This window comes from Schistocerca piceifrons, chromosome 11 (assembly GCF_021461385.2).
Source record: "Schistocerca piceifrons isolate TAMUIC-IGC-003096 chromosome 11, iqSchPice1.1, whole genome shotgun sequence".
NCBI lineage: Eukaryota > Metazoa > Arthropoda > Insecta > Orthoptera > Acrididae > Schistocerca > Schistocerca piceifrons.
The window spans coordinates 89,869,494-89,889,172 of NC_060148.1; positions in this window are offsets into that span (position 1 = coordinate 89,869,494).

Sequence of the window (19,679 nt, forward strand, 5' to 3'; positions counted from 1 at the left end):
AGATTTAAATCTTTGCAGGAAAGTGATTGTACCATTTCATTAATGATGGATGAAATTCATATTAAACCTTATTTTGATTACAAGGGAGGAAACATTGTGGGGGCAGCATTTGATAGTGACAAGGCTGCTACTACAGCATATGTCTTTATGGTACAATCATTGCTGTCTTCTTTTAAAGAAGTAGTGCATGTCCTTCCAGTGCGAAACCTTGCAGCTGAACAGTTATTTTTGTATGTGAAGAAAATATTATGTGGCCTTTATGACATTGGTTTCAAAGTTATTTGTGTAGTTAGTGACAACAATGCTTTAAATAGGAAATCTATGGCACTTTTTAGCTCACCTCCAAAACTCAGTATAGTTTACCCACATCCAGCTAATCCAACTCAGCCACTATTTTTTATAATTGATTCTGTCCACATCCTTAAGTGTATTCGTAATAATTGGGTTAATCAAAAGGACTCTCAAGTTTTGCTCAAATATCCACAATTTGATGGAAGCAGTGATGATTGTCAGGTGTTAATGGCATCTTTTGAAGCATTGAGGCAGCTTCATAAGATTGAATGTAATGGTCTACTTAAGCACTCTTATGGTCTTTCTTTGAAGTCTCTTTATCCATCTTCACTTGAGAAACAGAATGTGAGCCTTGTTTTGCAGGTATTCAGTGAATATACAGCTGAAGCTGTTTCAACTTTAGGAGAACAGAAAAACTTGTTACATTACCAGACCACTGCAGAATTTATTAAAATTATACTTACATGGTGGAAAATTGTAAATGTTAAGACAGTTCACAAAGGTGTTCGACTAAATGATCTCTTCCAGTGCCCTCTGTCTTTAAGTAATAATGATGAAAAATTAGTTTTTTTGGAAAAGTTTCTTGTGTGGCTTGATAAGTGGAAGGACTTAGGCCTGAAAAATAATACCCTTTCAAAAGATACACATATAGCTCTGACACACACAACCTATGGTTTGATTGAGATGGCAAGGTACTGTACTAAAGAGCTTGGTTTCACTTATTTTTTGCCTGGAAAAATTCAGACTGATTCTCTGGAAGCAAGGTTTAGCAGTTACCGTTCAATGGCTGGCTCTCAGTATCTCATATCTGTGAGACAGATTTTTGAAGTGGAAGCGAAGATGAGGATGCAGAACATGTTACCACTCATGTTGAATTCAAGTACTTTTGGTAAACTGCCTGTTGCAGAAGGGTTCATCTTTAATTGTAATGATGACACAAAAGAGACTATACAAACAGACTCTGAGTTTATGGTTGACATTATGTATTTGGAGGAAGATTTCAGGCAGGCAGAAACATACCTTCCAATATTAACATATTTAGCAGGGTATTGTGTTCGCAGTGTACTGAAGAAACAGCAGTGTGAGGTGTGCAGCAAATACCTTCTCTTAGACAAAGAAATGTGTCTGCATGGTGAACAACATCTTAGTTTAATCAAAAATTTGGACAGGGGTGGTCTGTTATTCCCTCAGCCTGATGTTGTGAATGTTGTTATTTACAATTACATTACTGTGCAGAAATTAATATCTGCCCCTAATGAAAAAAAATTTTTGTCATCCAACAGTCAAAGGGTGCTTGTTCAAAATGTAACCATAAATGCTGTTCAGAAGAAAAGTTTCTTCTTAACAGACTTTATTTGCAGTAATGGTCATTCGGCAGATGAAATACTGAAGTTGTTAGTCAAAGCATCCACCAACGCATTATTAAATAATTATATTAAGAAAAAGAATGACACCTTTACTGCTTCTTTTAAGAAACGGAAGCTTAGCACATTTTAATTTGCGCACATTTTACATGCTAGCACATTTATCAGATGTCACAGAAAATTTCTATTATGTCTCTCACATTCAGTTACACTGTATTTGGTCCACTGAAAGCAGAGGCAGGTTCCATAATCCATATTGGTGTAGTACCTTCAACTGAATGCACACTAATAGTCATTTGGTCCATAAAGCCTGTAAGTTGTGGATAATTTGCTTCCAACAGTTTCAAATGTCAGAAGGTCACAACTGTTTCCATGCAGACTATTCGGCTGAAGTAAATACTTTGTCCAGCACTAATGGCTAGTTTCAATCTCATCATTGTAAAATTTTATCAGTTTGTGTACACATCCATCTGTGCACCTGATACTGGCCTAAGGTTGAAACTGGGCCAGTTTTTCCTAGTAAAGTTTTTATGTCTTTCAGCTATTCTGTGCACAAATATTTACATCTTCCTTTCAATTTGTTGAGCATGTGCTGCCCAACAAGAAGAAATCTGTTAAAGTAATTCTGTATTAAACCTCATGTAATTCATTATAACTATGTATGTAATTAGAGGCTATTATTTTGGCATGCAGACGTATAAAACTTGCGATAGAATATTATAATACTACAAAAGGGTTAGCCAAAAATGGATTTCTCCCATTGTCCTGAATCAGAATGACACCAGGGTGTTTCCTAATGTAGTTACTTCTCATAATAGCTGTTCATCTAAATTTTGATACAAGCTGTCAGTATTGTTGCATATGGGTAACAATTAGTTATCGCTTTGCATATATTATTTTACTGAGACATAGTTACATTCTAGTAGTTGCTTATTCCACTCACAGTTTGGAATAGTTTAATATCAGACACAGTAGTTGGTCTCCATTCCCAAATTTGCATCTCATCCAGACTGTGACCCTTAGTTTGTTACTTATTGTGTTGTTTTTTTAAACTTATGAAACCCCTTGGTAGTGTGACGCTGTGTGTCAGACTTGGACCGCACATGTGTTTAATATGCTAGAAAATTTCATAACAGCACACACTTTGGTACTGAGTGAAAAGTGTGTTCTTGAACTGTTTCTGCCAGTAGCTGTAGAATCTTGTGATATAGAAAATCACTTCACAGCATTAAAATACAGCTTCAGTGTTCCATACAGTCAGTTAAATTGAAACAGTTTATTCTAACAGGAATAATGTGAAAGGTGGTGTTTATATAGTAATTAAGGAAAAGTTCTTCCCACCTATATAGAGGGAGAGTATTCTTACAAACATTAAGGAGTGTCATGTTGCTGCATTTTATTTGAATGTGTAGGACATTATATCCTACACCATTAAGTTTAATTTGGAATCAGTGTAAAATTGTTACAGTTTTGATTTATGTTGTACATCTTTAGTTAATCCCAGAGTTAGTTCCTCTGATTTATTTTGTTCACACTTCAGTTCATTACAAGGAAATTGGCCTACTTCTAGCTTATGGCAGGGTTTTCAACAAATGTTGCATAGCTGTGCAGTAACAATATAAAAGAACTCTTTCAGTTGTGGATCAGGTATTCAACTGTAATGTGAGGTTGGTCTGATACGTTGTCGTACTCAGTATTACCATTTCTTATTAGTTTCCAACGACTAGCTACATTTTCACTTCGTTGAATGTCCTTCAGTAGTGCCTCATCCCAGTACACCTTTATATCATGGTGCATACATTCCAAGAAATGTTTGTTGCTCTATTACTCTGTCTGAGTTAATACTTTTGTCAGCAACATAAGTCATTGTTAGTCACAATTATTAAATTTTATAGACTGTAAGACTGGTAATGTAACTTGTTATACGCATCTGACATGTTTTGCAACTGTAATTTTTCACAAAATACAATATATCAAATGTGTACAACTAATCAATCATTCTGAAAGTAGAAAAGGCTTGCTGCCTTTTAAGATGGAAATCGTGATCTATTTCTGTAATGGAACCATGTTGTGCCCTGGATTTTGTAACAGCATTTTCAGGAAGTAGATGTACATATGACTGACTTAAATAAATTATAGTTCATTACTTCTAGTGTTTTATAGTCCTACATTAACATAAACTATTAATAATTACATCATTTTAAGCATGCTGAGTACTACCGTTCTCATGTTACAGTAATCTGTCTACATATTACAAAGAATTTAACTTGATGTAGTCACCAGCAGTGATTTCTGATCCATCCCTGGAGTTACTAAAGTGCAAATGTGAATTGTAGTATCCCTTGTTCTGAAGTTTAATACAATTCTCAGTATTGTATACAGCATTCCCTTTTTGTTTATAGGATAGCTTGATTCCCTTAATGAGTCACTATCTCCTGCAGTAACGTAGGTAGACACTTAATGAAATTCTATTACGAAATACAGCTTGAAACAATGGAACAAATTAATCTAGAAATAGGTTAAATTTATTAGTGACATTTTTAGCGTGACACATTGTCTCATTCCAACTGCTGCAAATGTCTGCTGAAGGTTTGTAGATTTTCACTGTTGACGTATATAAAGGTCCTGTTGATAAAACTACTGTTGTTTGCAGGGCTTACAGCATGCATTTTGAACAGCTGACCATTATGGTCAAGAATACATCTAAAATTTCACTTAAACATATGTTGCTAATTCTTTTATCTGCAGAGTATTGTCAATCAGGCTTGTAAAGTTCTTAGCAACTCTTGTGAGAAAGTCAACACCTGCACACGGCTCATTACATGCTCAAAATCTGCCATATTTTTACAGGAAAGAAAATTTACATTACAATAACAACGAATAATTGTTTTTGTTTCTGAGAAAAGATGAGTTAAAAGTGATTGTTTGCTTGGGGAATGTACTCAGCTTTCCTGAGGGCGTTCTGTAAACAGTTACAGAATATTTATTTAGGATACTGAAGGCAGAGGAATTTAATATTATACACTGTATTAGTGCAGACTTTTTCAAGTGAGTGTAAATAACAGTCGTCTGGTCCAGAAAATCACAGTGCATTTTTCACAAATGTACCTTGTTTTATCATGTATATCGCAATATTATTTACATCCCGCACTCGTACGTTTTCACTGGCTATTGATAAGTCTTAAGCAATTACATTACCGGTAAAAAAAAGAATTATAAATTATAGCTTCTGCTATATCGCGATTGATAAAGTTACGTATTTTAACCATACGCAAAGTACTCTTCTCTTTGCGTGGTATCATTTGCAAAGATCTCGTTTCGTTATCTCCAGCGGTTTACGAGATATGAGAGGCGTTATGAATATTTCATTCCCGCTCGTTGCGATCGTAAGTGAAGTTGCCGCAGATGCTCAATTTGTTCGAGATTGGAAGCAGATATTGATCTAAAGTTTTACGAAAATTTCCGTACCTCATCTGTATTTCACACTCAGCAATAGAATGTATAATATGCATCAAACACAAATTCATAGCGACCCCTATTTTTGATGGCAACGTTCTCAAATTTGATACTCATCTGTGAAATACCACAATAGTTATGACCATTATCGAAATGATTGGCACTTCATCATGAAGCTGCCATATAAAGCTAGAAGTATTTCAGAAATTAATAATTTTTTACGGAACAGGTTCTGTAAAACCGTTCGACAAAGATTTGCAGGCCGTGCGTCTCGAATCCTTAAGCGCGGCGCCAAGCCAACCCTGGCCCGCTTTGCGTGACGTCACAAGAGCGCGCCGCGGCCTTCTCTTTAGGTGGTGGTGAGTACAGCCTGTTGTCTGGCGCATTCTGGTAACTGCTCAAACGAACCTAGGGATATAACGATCGCCATGTTTTCCCGACGGCGTTTCGAGCTGACATCTGTTGGCGACGTCGAGCAACAGTGCAGGACGTAACGGCTGTGTACTGGATCTCGCAATAAGCTGTTCAGCAGGAAAATGCTGAAAACAAGAACGATGTCCTTACCGATATCAATTACTTGTTTCCAGTTGCTTCAGAAAATTTGAATAAATGTCCATACCTATGGCCATCTTATAAGGAATGTACTTCACACCCAGCAACATTCTTGCTAATGTGTTTATTATATGTGGCAAATTGAAAACTTGTCGCATTCCCCTCCCTCCCTTCTTCAGGTCTCCCTCATCTCCTTGAACCTGGCAGATCCTCTGTATTGATCAACATCAGTGTGCCACGTCAGTGTTGTGTTTCGTGCTTTTCTCGTGTGCGTCAAGAGGTGTGATTTTAATTGTGTGCTGCCTTGAGGTTCGCCGTCAGTGCTACGCTGTGTGCTATGCCAGCCGTCAACACCTTTATGCTCCAGTCATACTGTGCCTTGTGTTTCTTTTAATCGTCGCAGTGTGTGGCTTTTTGTGTGTGCTACTTTTAAACAGTTTTTTATCTCCATTTTACAGTCACCCCGTTTTTTTGTATATTGCCTTCCATGATGTTCTCCCTTTTTATATCTATGTTCGCCTTCTTCTCTCCTTTGCTGTTTTTAAATGTCTTCTATTGTTTTGTTCTATATCTTTCGGCTGAAGAGCAGCGCATATGCTGCTGCCAGCCCGCCCCGATAGGGGAATTGAAATACAATAAAGAAAAAAAAAAAAAAAAAAAAAAAAAACTTGTCGCGCTTAGAAGCGGCAGCTCAAAACATTTCATTAATCAATTTTTGCAAGGTTTGGACTTTATGTTCTGAACCTGTTGATGCAATTCAAGGAGCCTGTCATAAGCTCTATCCTCCTGGCCTCGGACCAACACGCCTCATAACGCCCACCACCCCAGCCTGGCTCCTGAGTGTCCTGACCAAATGGTGATTTCCTGTGCCACCGTTTAATGAGCACCGCGATATCTCGTTGCTACAAGTCAACCTCCTGGTTGCACTGTTCAAATACCCTCTATTTCGGACCGGTCGGAAGTTTAATTTTACAGGTTAGCAGCCCCAAATCATTTTCAATCTCTTGTTTATTTTCTTTTGCAACTCATCATCTTCAGTTATTATAAATAAGACACATTCGTAGCTAGTTATGAGCTTCATCAATTCGTTGTTGTACGTTACTTTAGTCATGTTCTAACTGAATTTCGGGTATACTTTGGAACTTACTATCGTACGCTCTTAGTGTACTCTAGTTATTTTAAACTAGATGCCGACAGCATAGTGCAGACAACTGTTAGGGGCCTGCACGTGCTCAATATTTATTGATAATAGTAGTTTGTCAAACCTGCAATATACTGAAGTGACCTCACATAATCAATAATACTGACAAAAATCCTCAGTTGACAGCCAAGTTTTACAAGCTAAGATGTCGAACACGGGAAAGGAAGAGTGTGTGTTGCAGTTATATTACCTACTGCTTCCAAGCAATGGATGACAGATTAAAAAGACGAAATGGCTGTGAGAATGGTTGAAAAAACGACCGACTGTCCCTGTGTTTATTTACAGATAATCAGAACCATGGACCCAGAAGTTTTGTGTCTGGTGAGTCCTGCACCATACCAGAACAACAAGTTACTAATGTTGAGGCGAGATAAATCAGAGAAGCAACCTACGTTAACGAGAGAGTCAGTCTCAGCTGACGAGAAATTACGAGTAACAAAGAGATTTCTGGCGACATGTAGGTCATTCGAATGCTCAGAGTCTAGTTCTGTAGTAGTAGCAAACATAATTACTAAAATTTTAGGGAACTTGTGAAGCAACTATATATCTGCCCAGCAGGGATACGTCCAGGCAACAGACGTAAAACTATCTTTTTTTACGTTTTTTAATAATTTCGAGAAACTGATGTGCATTTCGCGGATTTATTACTAGTCATTTCAGATATATGACGTATTTTTCTAAGAGAAAGGGCTTTTCCGAACTGTTATGTAATTCATCAACCGATACTATACTAAGGTAAGCATTGACATAGAGAATCAATCATCCGTTGACCATCCTAAAGTGGCATATACAGTGATTACATTCACATCGGTCTATTAAAATTGTTCTATGTTAAAAGATCACTTCAAAAATTTAATTTTAGGTGTGATACGAACAAAGGCGAATTGAAAGCATGCAAAGAAAACTAATGCTGTGTGGCCAATACGTGAAGCTCTGTCAACATCAGAATATAGAATATTGTCAAACCGTCAATATTTAACCCCACAGTTTCAGTATGTATTAACAATACCGAGAATACTTTGAAGGCCATCAATACAGCTCATCAGTGTACGGGCTCTCAGACGGTCAGCATATTGACGGTTTGACAGTATTACTGGACGTGTGAGGGCCCCTGAAGAGGCCTGCTTCACATAAAATTACGTCAGGTTTTTCTTCGTTTCACTCAATGAAATTCGCTGCACCAATGACTACTTTACATCATAAAATTACTGTTTTCGGATCAGCTGGTTCAGGGTCAGCCATCTCCCGCTAAAGTATTGTTACGATGATAAAACGACGTAAAACAAAATAAATCTTTTACTTAATAGCGTCAGTCCGGTCGCCGCATTTAGCTGTGGCGTGTCAGGCGCGCAGACAACAGAGGCAGGATTTCTACACCTGGCTGGCTCCACGTAGTGTCGAGTAGCGTCGCCAGAGAGCAGCAGCTGGTGTTGGTGGTGGTGGCGAGCCGCAGCGGCCGAGTAGTACGGACTGACGTCGACAGAGGGCAGGCAGGAACTACAGAGCGGACTCATTGCGTTCACACACGATAGAGGTGGGCCAAACGGTTATTCTCGAGTAACTGTTATCACAGTTCCAGTTATTCTTTTATAACCGTTATCGTTAATGGTTATTAATAACTGCCAAGTTATTTTTCGCTAGCGAATACCGAATATTCCGAGGGGCCACAGTTAAGGCCCGTCCACTCGCAACGATCTGTCTGCGCAAATGTCTGCGCACATCACATCTGCGCAGACAGATCGTTGCGTGTGGACAGAAGATTTGCACCAACCTAAGATGTGTGCAAACCTGGAAGTTGGAGTTGGAGGTTTGAGCGAAACCTCTCAAATCTGTGGGTTCAAACCACATCTGCGCAGACAAGTTGGAGCGTGTGGACAGGGGATCGCTGCAAATCTGGCGCGAAACAGCTGTTTGCTCAGTCTAGTGTTTGTATTTATGCGCACAGGGCATTAAAATGACTGATACTCGTCAGTGTTCTCGAGAGTTTGTAAGTGAATTCATTGAAATATATAGAAACCACCCTCGTTTGTGGAATCCCCCAGGGTTCTGTCCTCTCCCCTCTCCTTTATCTCTTGTATACAGCTGATATGCCCAAGCCACCCCCACCAGTTCACCTTCTCCAATATGCTGATGACACCGCCTTCCTGGCTCTCTATCCTACCCTTCAACGGTCTCAACGTACCCTCCAAACCCACCTTAACCAGTTCACCACTTGGTGTAACCAGTGGCTCCTCCGTCTGAACCCCTCCAAAACCCAGGCAATCATCATAGGCCGTACCACTCGCTCCTTTCGCCTCCAAGATTTCTACCTCACCCTTTATGGTCGTCCTATCCAACTCACCCCCACCCTGAAATACCTTGGCCTCACCCTTGACCGACACCTCACCTGGACCCCTCATCTCCTGACCATCCAGCAGAAAGCCCATTCCCGCCTCCGCCTGCTGAAACTCCTGTCCGGCCGGACATGGGGATTGCATCCTTCTACCATCCTCCACACCTACAAATCCCTCATCCGTCCTATCCTCTGTTATGCCAGCGTCGCCTGGATCTCCGCCCCCACCCGCTTTTACAAGGCTCTCCAAATCCTTGAACGCCATGCGCTCCGCCTTGCCTTCCGTCTCCGCCTTCCTTCCCCCACACGGCTCCTGTATGAACTGATCCCCTTCCCCCACCTCCTCTTGTTCCTCCAACATCTCCGCATCCTTTACATTGTTCGCAGGGTTGCTCCCCCCCACCCTCTGGTTTCCTCCTTCCTCTCCACCCCTCGCCCGTTGCCGCGCCTCTATCGCTGTATCCCTCCCTCTCTCCACCTCCACACCCTCCATCTCCTTCATCAGGGCAATTTCCAACGCCTCCCCCTCCCGGATGACGAACTTCGCCGTGACATATACCCTTCCTTCCAACTATAACCCAGCCTTGTTCCCCCCCCCCCCTCCCCAGGGCCCCCTTCTCCTCTTTCCTCCTTCTCCCAGAGCGGATTCTCCTCCATCCCCCCCTCCCCTGAGACCCTGCACCCCATACTTGCCTCTCTCCTTCCCACATCCCTCCCTACCTGGCCCTCTTCCGAGCGACCCCCATTCCCCTCCCCCATCTCTTCCCCTCCCTCCCTTCTTCAGGTCTCCCTCATCTCCTTGAACCTGGCAGATCCTCTGTATTGATCATCATCAGTGTGCCACGTCAGTGTTGTGTTTCGTGCTATTTCTCGTGTGCGTCCAGAGGTGTGATTTTAATTGTGTACTGCCTTGAGGTTCGCCGTCAGTGTGCTATGCCATCCGTCAACACCTTCATGCTCCAGTCATACTGTGCCTTGTGTTCTTTTAATCGTCGCAGAGTGTGGCTTTTTGTGTGCGCTACTTTTAAACAGTTTTTTTTATCTCCATTTTACAGTCACCCCGTTTTTTTTTTTTTTTTTGTATATTGCCTTCCATGATGTTCTCCCTTTTGTATATCTATGTTCGCCTTCTTCTCTCCTTTGCTGTTTTTAACTGTCTTCTATTGTTTTGTTCTATGTCTTTCGGCTGAAGAGCAGCGCATATGCTGCTGCCAGCCCGCCCCGATGGGGAATTGAAATACAATAAAGAAAAAAAAAAAAAAAAAAAAAAAAAAAGTTTGTGGAACATCTAGAGGGTTGGATCCCCTCCTTCGAAAGCGTCAGATTGCAAAGCCTGGGCTACTCTCAGGGTGGAATCTCCGTCTTCGAAGATTGTGTCTGTCTGTCTGTCTGTCTGCCCGCCCGCTGCTGTCGCTGTTCGTCCGTCCGTCCGTCCGTCCGTCCGTCCGTCCGCCTGCTGGCTGTCCATCGCCGTCGTCGCAACCGCTGCCGCTGCCGCCGCCGCCGCCGCCGCCGCCGCCGCCTGCCTGCTGTTCGTACGTCTGTTCGCCGCCGCCGACGCAGCCGACGCCGCCTGCTGTTCGCCGCTGCCCATCGCCGACGCCGACGCCGCCTGCTGCACGTCCGTCTGTCCGTCGCCGTTCGTCTGCAATGAGTACTCCCACCTCCACCGTCATCTACACCTCCCCCTCCCCCTCTCCCACAGTCACTTCCTGGAGTGCCGCCTCTGGCCTCCCTCCTTCCACCTCCCCTTCCCTGCCTCCACTTACCCACCCCCCTATCTCCTCCCCTGCTGTATACCCACACCTCTACACCCTTCCTCCAGCCTCCACACCCTCAACAGCTCCCACTACTACCCCCGCCCTCACGTACGCCTCTGTTGCCGCCTCTGCTGCCGCCCCTCAGGTGGTTGGCTTCCCCTCTCTCACCGACCCCGTCGCGTCGTCTTCTGCATCTCCCGCACGCATCACGTTGCGCCGAGCCACCATCGCCACCACTGAACCAGCTGCTTCTCCCGGTGCCTCCACTACGCCACAGGGATCTGCCACCCGCCACCTCCCTCTCCTCCCCGTCCCTCTCCCCTCCTCCCAGCCTCCAGTCTCCAAAAAACCCCAAAAGCGCGTCCTTACCGACTCTGCTCCCGCCACTTCCCACAAAAAATCAACGCCACCTCCCCCTCCCCCTGCCGTCACCATGGACACCACCCCTCCTCCTGCCACCCCTACCTTGGCCCCCACCCTCCACACCTTTGTCCTGTCAACTCCCGATCCTAAGTTCCTCGACGCTCGTACCCTCACCAAGGAAATACGAAAGTACTTACCTGGTGCTCCCATCTCCCAACTCATTCCCCGCAGGGACTCAGTCCTTATCAAGTCCCCGTCCCCATCATTTCACACAGACCTCCTGCGAAAACTCCCACGAGTTATGTTTGGCCCCCACGCCTCTCTGACACCCTTCCTTTCCGCTTCCACTCCTCGTCAGCCCCAGCCTCCCCGTCGCCCCCCCACCTACACCGCTGTGATCACCAAGCTCAGCCCGGTGATCACAGAGGATGAAGTGTTGGTAGAACTGAACTCCCACCCGGACTTGGAAATCCGCTCTGCCCGCCGTATCCACAATGCCTCTGGTCCCACCTACCTCATGCGGATATTCTCAGAGTCTGCCCCGTCCATAGACCATCTCCTCACCCAGGGTGCCCTGATATACCACCGTCGCCACCCTGTTGAATCCTCCAAATCCCCTCCCCAATCCTACCGTTGCCAACGGTGCCTGATGTACAATGACCACCTGACTCCCAACTGCAAAAACCCCCCCACCTGTCCCCATTGCAAGGCCTCCCACTTTCTCAAGAACTGCCCCAACCTCGCTGCTCCTCCTTCCTGTAATACCTGTAATGGCCCCCATCCCACATACTCCCACAAGTGTAAAGCTAAACCCCCTCCAGCCACCCCTGAACTTACAGTCCCAGTTCGTCCCGTCGATCCTCCTGTCCATCCTAACAATTCCCTCTGTCCACCCCCCACGGCCGAGGACATCATCCGGTTCATTACCGTTGTACTCCAAAACATTCACCCTTTTCAACGCCCGCACACCTTCCAACAAATATCCCTTGCTGCTCGCTCTGTTTTCCACCTGAACCCCTTCGCCACTTATTCCCACAACCAAGCCCACTTCACCTTCACCCGCCTCGACACCCTCGTTTAAGTCTCTTCCCTTCCCTCTCTTCCCCCCCTCCTTCCCGTCATGGCGCGGCACGAGTCTCGCATCCTCTTCCAGAACATTCGCTCCTTCCGCTCCAACAAATACCTCCTCATGCACACCCTCTCCCACCACCAGGTCGACACCTTCCTCTTGAACGAAACCTTTCTCCAGCCCCACCATTCTATCCGCACCTCCCCCTATATCCTCCACCGCACTGATGCTCCTGGTCCTCGTGCGCAGGGTGGAGTCGCGATTGGCCACCTTAAGCATATCCCCGTCCGGCCACAACCTCTCCTCAATGACCCCACTGAACACCTTATCCTTAGCGTCTTCTTCCCCTCCCTCACCATTACCTGTGCCACCATCTATGTCCGCTCCACTGCTCCTCTTCCTTATGACTTCATCTCGCACATTGACCGCACCTTCTCCACCTATGTGATTGCCGCCGACCTCAACATCCATAGCCGCACTCCTGCTGCCCTTCGGCGGTGGCATCAGTTCCTCTCCACAATCCAGGGTGACCTTGTTCCCATTCCCCAGCACACCCTACCCGAAAGTAACACCACCCCCGATGTTGTCATTGCCTCCGCCAACCTCCTTGGGCGTATCACTGTCGCCGTCCTTGACCCCACAGGTAGCGATCACCTCCCTGTCCTTCTCACCATAACGTCTGCAAACCGCCCCCCTCCGGCTCCGCAACCTGCACCCCTTCCCAAGGTCGTCCATGACTATCGCCGTGCCAACTGGGATGCCTACCGGGACTCCATCTCCACCCAGGTCGAAAGCCACCCTCTTACCTATCGCCATCCTGACGACATCATCCACGCCTCGTCCTTACTTCAGACGGTAATTACTGACGCCGTGGAGGCCCACGTTCCTACTGTCGCCATCCACCCCCACCGTCCTACCTTACCCCCACAGGCCGTTCTCCTCCTCCGTGAATCCCGTCGTCTCTACCGTGCCTTCTCCGCACGCGTGACCCGGACACACTACGACGCCACCGGCAACTCCAGCGACACATTCGACATTTGCTCGCGGCTAAGAAACGCCGGGACTGGCGACAGACATGCACCCGTTTAAATGCAACCCTACCAATCAACTCGTCCAAGTTCTGGTCGGCCTTCCGTCGCCTTACCGGAACTAAACCCTCCCCCTATTATCCTCTTCTCCATGATGATCACCCTTTCCCTGACTCCCTTAGCAAGGCCAATCACTTTGCCTCCTACCTCTCCGATGTATTTTCCGTCCCCGATGATCCCCAGTTCGATTACTCCCTCTTCCCAGATATCCGCGATCGAACTGACACCTCTTCCCCTCCCCTCGCTCCTGGCTTCCAGTACTTGGACAACATTACACACACGGAACTCAATGCCCCTATCACTACACAGGATCTCATTGCTACCCTCCGCACAAAACGCAACACCGCTCCTGATCACGATCGTGCCACCTACCGTCACCTTCGTGAAGCTCCTGTCTCTTTCCTCTCCACCCTGGCCAGGCTCTACAATGTAGTCCTGTCCACCGGTTACTACCCCGACCTGTGGAAAACCTCCCGTATCATCATGTTCCTTAAACCTGGCAAACCGCCGTCCGCCGTCTCCTCCTACCGTCCCATCAGCCTTACCTCGGTCTTCAGCAAGGTCCTAGAATCTATCCTCACCCGCCGCATCCACCAGCATCTCCGCCAGCACCGCCTCCTTCCCGTCACCCAGTGTGGCTTTCGGCCATCCTTCTCTTCCGACGATCTTCTCCTTCACCTCACTCATCTCCTTTCCGAACAGCTTAATTCCCGTCGCTCCGCCATCTTCCTCTCACTTGACCTCGAACGCGCTTATGACCGCGTCTGGCATTTCGGTCTCCTCTTCAAGCTCCAAACCTTTGCCCTTCCCATTAACTACGTCCGTCTGATCGGTTCCTTTCTCTCCCGCCGTCCTTCCTATGTCACCATCCATAACACCGATTCCTACACCTTTTTCCCCTCCGCCGGTGTGCCCCAAGGCTCCGTCCTCTCCCCCCTTCTGTACCTTCTGTACACGGCGGACATGCCGCCGCCGTCGCCCCCCGTCCACCTCCTCCAGTTTGCCGATGACACCGCCTTCCTCGCCCTTGCCCCCAACCTGCAACGCTCCCAACGCCTTCTCCAATCCCATCTTGACCGGTTCACTGCTTGGTGCAACCAGTGGTTGCTCAAGGTCAATCCCTCCAAAACCCAGGCGATCATTGTAGGCAAAACCACCCCTTCCTTCCGCCTCCTTGATTTCTATCTCACCGCCTATGGCCGTCCTATCGCCCTCACTCCCACCCTTAAGTACCTTGGCGTCACCCTCGACCGTCGCCTCTCCTGGACTCCCCATCTCCAGACAATCCAAGCCAAGGCACGTTCCCGACTCCGTCTCCTCAAGCTCCTTTCCGGCCGCACGTGGGGTCTGGACCCCTCCACAATCCTCCACACCTATAAATCCCTCATCTGCCCTATCCTTTGTTATGCCCATCCAGCCTGGCTCTCCGCCCCCCCTACCTTCTATAAATTCCTCCAAATCCTTGAACGCCATGCTCTCCGCCTTGCCTATCGCATCCGTCTCCCCTCCCCCACGCGGATCCTGTATGATCTCATCCCCTTCCCCCACCTCCTCCTTTTCCTTGAAAGGATACGTATCCTGTACACCTCACGTAAACTTGATCCTCCTCACCCGCTCATTTCCCCGATCCTCTCCCACCCCCGCCCGCTGCCACGCCTGTATTCTCACGTCCCACCCGCTCTCCATCTCTCCACCCTCCATACCCTCTCCCAAGGTGGCTTCCGCCAGCTCCCTCTCCCTGATGATGTCCTCGTCCCCTCCATCTACCCCTCCTATCAACTTTGACCCTGCCCCGCCCCCCACTTCCCGTGTCCTTTCCTTTCGGCACCCTCCCTCCCTTCTCTTCTCTTCCCTTCTTTTTCCATCTCCCTGTCCCCTCCCTTCCCCCTCTTCCCCCGGGCTTCCTCTCCCCCTTCCTCCCTCCCCCCTATCTCCCCTGCCCGTGGCATCTCTGCTCTCCCCTCTCGCTCCACCACTCCCCTTCCTCCTCCTCCTCTCTTGGCAGGTCCCCGGACTCGCACACGTATAGTGAACATTCGCGCGCCGGAGATCGTCGCCTTTTGTGTCTCGTGTGTGTGACGTCGTATAGTGTTTTAGGTGTCCACCGTCCCACTCCTACGTTCACTTGTGCCGTCGGACTCATCAGTGTTTTGTGCGCCGTGCCAACGTGTTTTCGGTGTTGTTATCGTCACATGTGAACGACTCCGTGTTTTTTTATGTCTCTGTGACCTCTCTCTTTTGCCCGTCACTTTGTTCATTGTCATTCACCATGTTTTATACTCTTGTAAAACGCTATGGCTGAAGAGCGGCGTAGTGTGCCGCTGCCAGCCTACCTGAGTTGTACAGGTTTTAAAATAACAATAAAGTAAAAAAAAAAAAAAGTTTGTGGAACTCATCAGAGGGTTGGATCCCCTCAGTCGACGACGTCAGGTTGCAACGCCTGGGCTGCTCTCAGGTTGTAATCTCCGTCTTCGGCGGTCGTGTCTGTCTGTCTGTCTGCCTGCCTGCCTGCCCGCCCGTCGCTTCCTGCTGTCGCTGTCCGTCCGTCCGCCTGCCTGTTCACTGCCGTCTGCTGTCCGTCCGTCCGTCTGTTCGTCGCCGCCGCCAGCCGGTGCCCGCCGCCGCCGCCGCCGCCGCCGCCGCCGGTGCCCGCCACCGCCGCCGCCGCCGCCGCCGCCGCCGCCGCTGCCGCCATCCGGTGCCCGCCGCCGCCGCCGCCGTCGCCGCCGTCCTGACCCTGGTCTACGGCCGTCTTCATCCGTCTTTGTCTTTGTCTGTCCCCAGTTTCTGTCCTCTCCTCTTCGTTCTGTTCGTTCTTGTTTCTCTCTCCCGTCATGTCCGCCCCCACCACCACTGTCACTACTACCACCACCGCCATTGTCTATACCTCCCCTTCCGCCGCCTCCACCACTATAACTTGGTGTGCCCAGTCCCACCCCCCTCCTTCCATTCCACCTCACCTCACTCTCCCTTCACCCTCTATCTTTGTCGCCCCCCTCCCGCTTCTTCCTCCCGCTCCTCTCGTTCTAATCCTTTCCCCCCACTCCCCCAGCCTGTCACTGCAGCTCCGGCTCGGGTGGTGGCCCGTCGGGCCACTGCCCACGCCCAGCTCTCCCCGTCACCTTCGCCATCACCGCCGCCACTGCCACCGTCATCGTCATCGTCGCCGTCGCCTTCGCCTTCACCGTCACCGTCACCATCTCCGGCGCCGACTCCGGCCCCGGGACCTGCCCCTCCCCGCCACATTCCCGTTGTTCCCATCCCCCACACCTCCTCCACCGCCGTCAAGCGCCCCAGTGGCACCCCTGCTTCCTCTGCTTCCAAAAAGGCTCCGCCTCGTCCTCCTTCCCCCACCCATGATGCCATGGATGTCTCCCCGCATGTCCCTGCCCCCTCATCCTCCTCCTCTCCCCCTTCCTCCTACCGCTACCTCCTCTCCCGTCCTGATCCCTCTCTCCTTGAAGCCCGGAACCTCACCCTCTTCCTTCGCCAGCATTGTCCTGGTGCCCCCATCTCCCTCCTCACTCCTCGCCGAGATTCGGTCCTCATCTCCTCCCCCAGCCCAACCCTCCACACCTACCTCCTTTCCCGCATCCCTGTCACCCGCTTTGGCCCTCATGCCTCTCTCACCCCTGCTCCTTCACCACCTCCCTCCCGCCAACCCCAACCTCCGCGTCGCCCGCCAACTCTCACCGCCGTGATCACTCGGCTTAGTCCAGTGATCACGGAGGAGGAGGTGTTGGCGGAGCTCAAGGCGCATCCCCATTTGGAGGTGCGTGCGGTTCGCCGCATACATAACGCTGCCGGCCCCACCCGCCTTATGCGGGTTTTTTCTGAGCACGCCCCCTCCATTGACCGTCTCCTGAAGGAGGGTGCCCTCCTTTTTAACCAGCGGTACAAGGTCGACCCCTCCCGTTCCCCTCCTCAATCCCTGCGCTGCCAGAGGTGTCTACGCTATAACGCGCACCCCACAGCTGAGTGCCGCGAGGCCCCCACCTGCCCGCATTGTCGGCAAGCGCACTTCCTCAGGCAGTGCCCCAACCTCCAATCCCCTCCTTCCTGCAATACCTGCAATCTCCCCCATCCCACCTACTCCCAAAAGTGTAAAGCCCGACCCCCTCCAACCACTCCTAAAGTCACCGTCCCTGTCCGTTCCCTGGACGCCCCCACCCCTCCCAGCAATTCCCTTCGTCCCCCCCCCACCGCTGAGGACATCATCAGGTTCCTTACCATCGTCCTCCAGAATGTTCATCCCTTTCAGCGCCCTCACACCCTCCAGCAGATCTCCCTTGCTGCCTGTTCCATCTTCCAACTCAAGATGTACGCCACCTACTCCAACAACCAGGCCCATTTCACCTTCTCCCGCCTCGACACCCTCGTCTAAATCCCTATCATGGCGTGACAGCAACGTATCCTTTTCAACAACATCCGCTCCCTACCCGCCAACAGGAACCTCTTCCTGCACACCCTTGCCACCCACCGCGTGGATGCCTTCCTCCTTAATGAAACCTTCCTCCAACCCCACCACACCATTCATACTTCGCCCTACCTCCTCCACCGCTCCGATAATCCCCTCCCGATTGCGCGTGGCGGAGTTGCCATTGGTCACCACCGCCAGATCCCCGTTCGGCTCCAACCTCTCCTTCCCGACCCCACCGAACACCTGATCCTTAGTCTCTTCTTCCCCGGCCTTACCGTTACCTGCGCCACCATCTATGTCCGCCCCAACGCTCCTATTCCCTTCGACTTCCTCTCCCACGTCGATCGTACCTTTTCCTCCTACGTGATCGCCGCCGACCTCAACATCCATAGTCGTTCCGCTGCCCAGTTACGGCGATGGCATCGGTTCCTCTCCACCCTTCAAGGTGACCTCGTCCCCATCCCCCGGCATACCCGTCCTGAATCCAACTCCACTCCTGATGTTATCCTCTCCTCCCCCAACCTCCTTGGCCGCATAACGGTGGATGTCCTGGAGCCTATTGGTAGTGACCATCTCCCTGTCCTCCTCACCATTTCAGATGGTCGTCGCCCTCGCCCCGACCCTCGTACTGACCCTCCCCCTAAGTATGTCCACGACTATTCCCGAGCCGACGGAATGCCTACCGGGATACCCTTTCCACCCAGGTCGATAGCCACCCTCTCACCTACCACCACCCTGACGATGTCACCCATGCCGCCTCCTTTCTCCAGCAGACCTTGTCTGAGGCCGTGGAGGCCCACGTTCCTACTGTCGCCATCCACCCCCACCGTCCTACCTTACCCCCACAGGCTGTCCTCCTCCTCCGTGAATCCCGTCGCCTCTACCGTGCCTTCCTCCGCACGCGTGACCCGGACACACTACGACGCCACCGGCAACTCCAGCGACACGTTCGTAATTTGCTCGCGCCTAAGAAACGCCGGGACTGGCGACAGACATGCACCCGTTTAAATGCCACCCTACCAATCAACTCGTCCAAGTTCTGGTCGGCCTTCCGTCGCCTTACCGGAACTAAACCCTCCCCCTACTATCCTCTTCTCCACGATGATCACCCCTTCCCTGACACCCTTAGAAAGGCCAATCACTTTGCCTCCTACCTCTCCGATGTCTTCTCCATCCCCGACGATCCCCAGTTCGATTACTCCCTCTTCCCGGATATCCGCGATCGAACTGACACCTCTGTCCCTCCCCTCGCTCCTGGTTTCCAGTACTTGGACAACATTACACACACGGAACTCAATGCCCCTATCACTACACGGGATCTCATTGATACACTCCGCACAAAACGCAACACCGCTCCTGGTCACGATCGTGCCACCTACCGTCACCTTCGTGAAGCTCCTGTCTCTTTCCTCTCCACCCTGGCCAGGCTCTACAATGTAGTCCTGTCCACCGGTTACTACCCCGACCTGTGGAAAACCTCCCGTATCCTCATGTTCCTTAAACCTGGCAAACCGCCGTCCGCCGTCTCCTCCTACCGTCCCATCAGCCTTACCTCGGTCTTCAGCAAGGTCCTGGAATCTATCCTCACCCGCCGCATCCACCAGCATCTCCGCCAGCACCGCCTCCTTCCCATCACCCAGTGTGGCTTTCGGCCATCCTTCTCTTCCGACGATCTTCTCCTTCACCTCACTCATCTCCTTTCCGAACAGCTTAATTCCCGTCGCTCCGCAATCTTCCTCTCCCTTGACGTCGAACGCGCTTATGACCGCGTCTGGCATTCCGG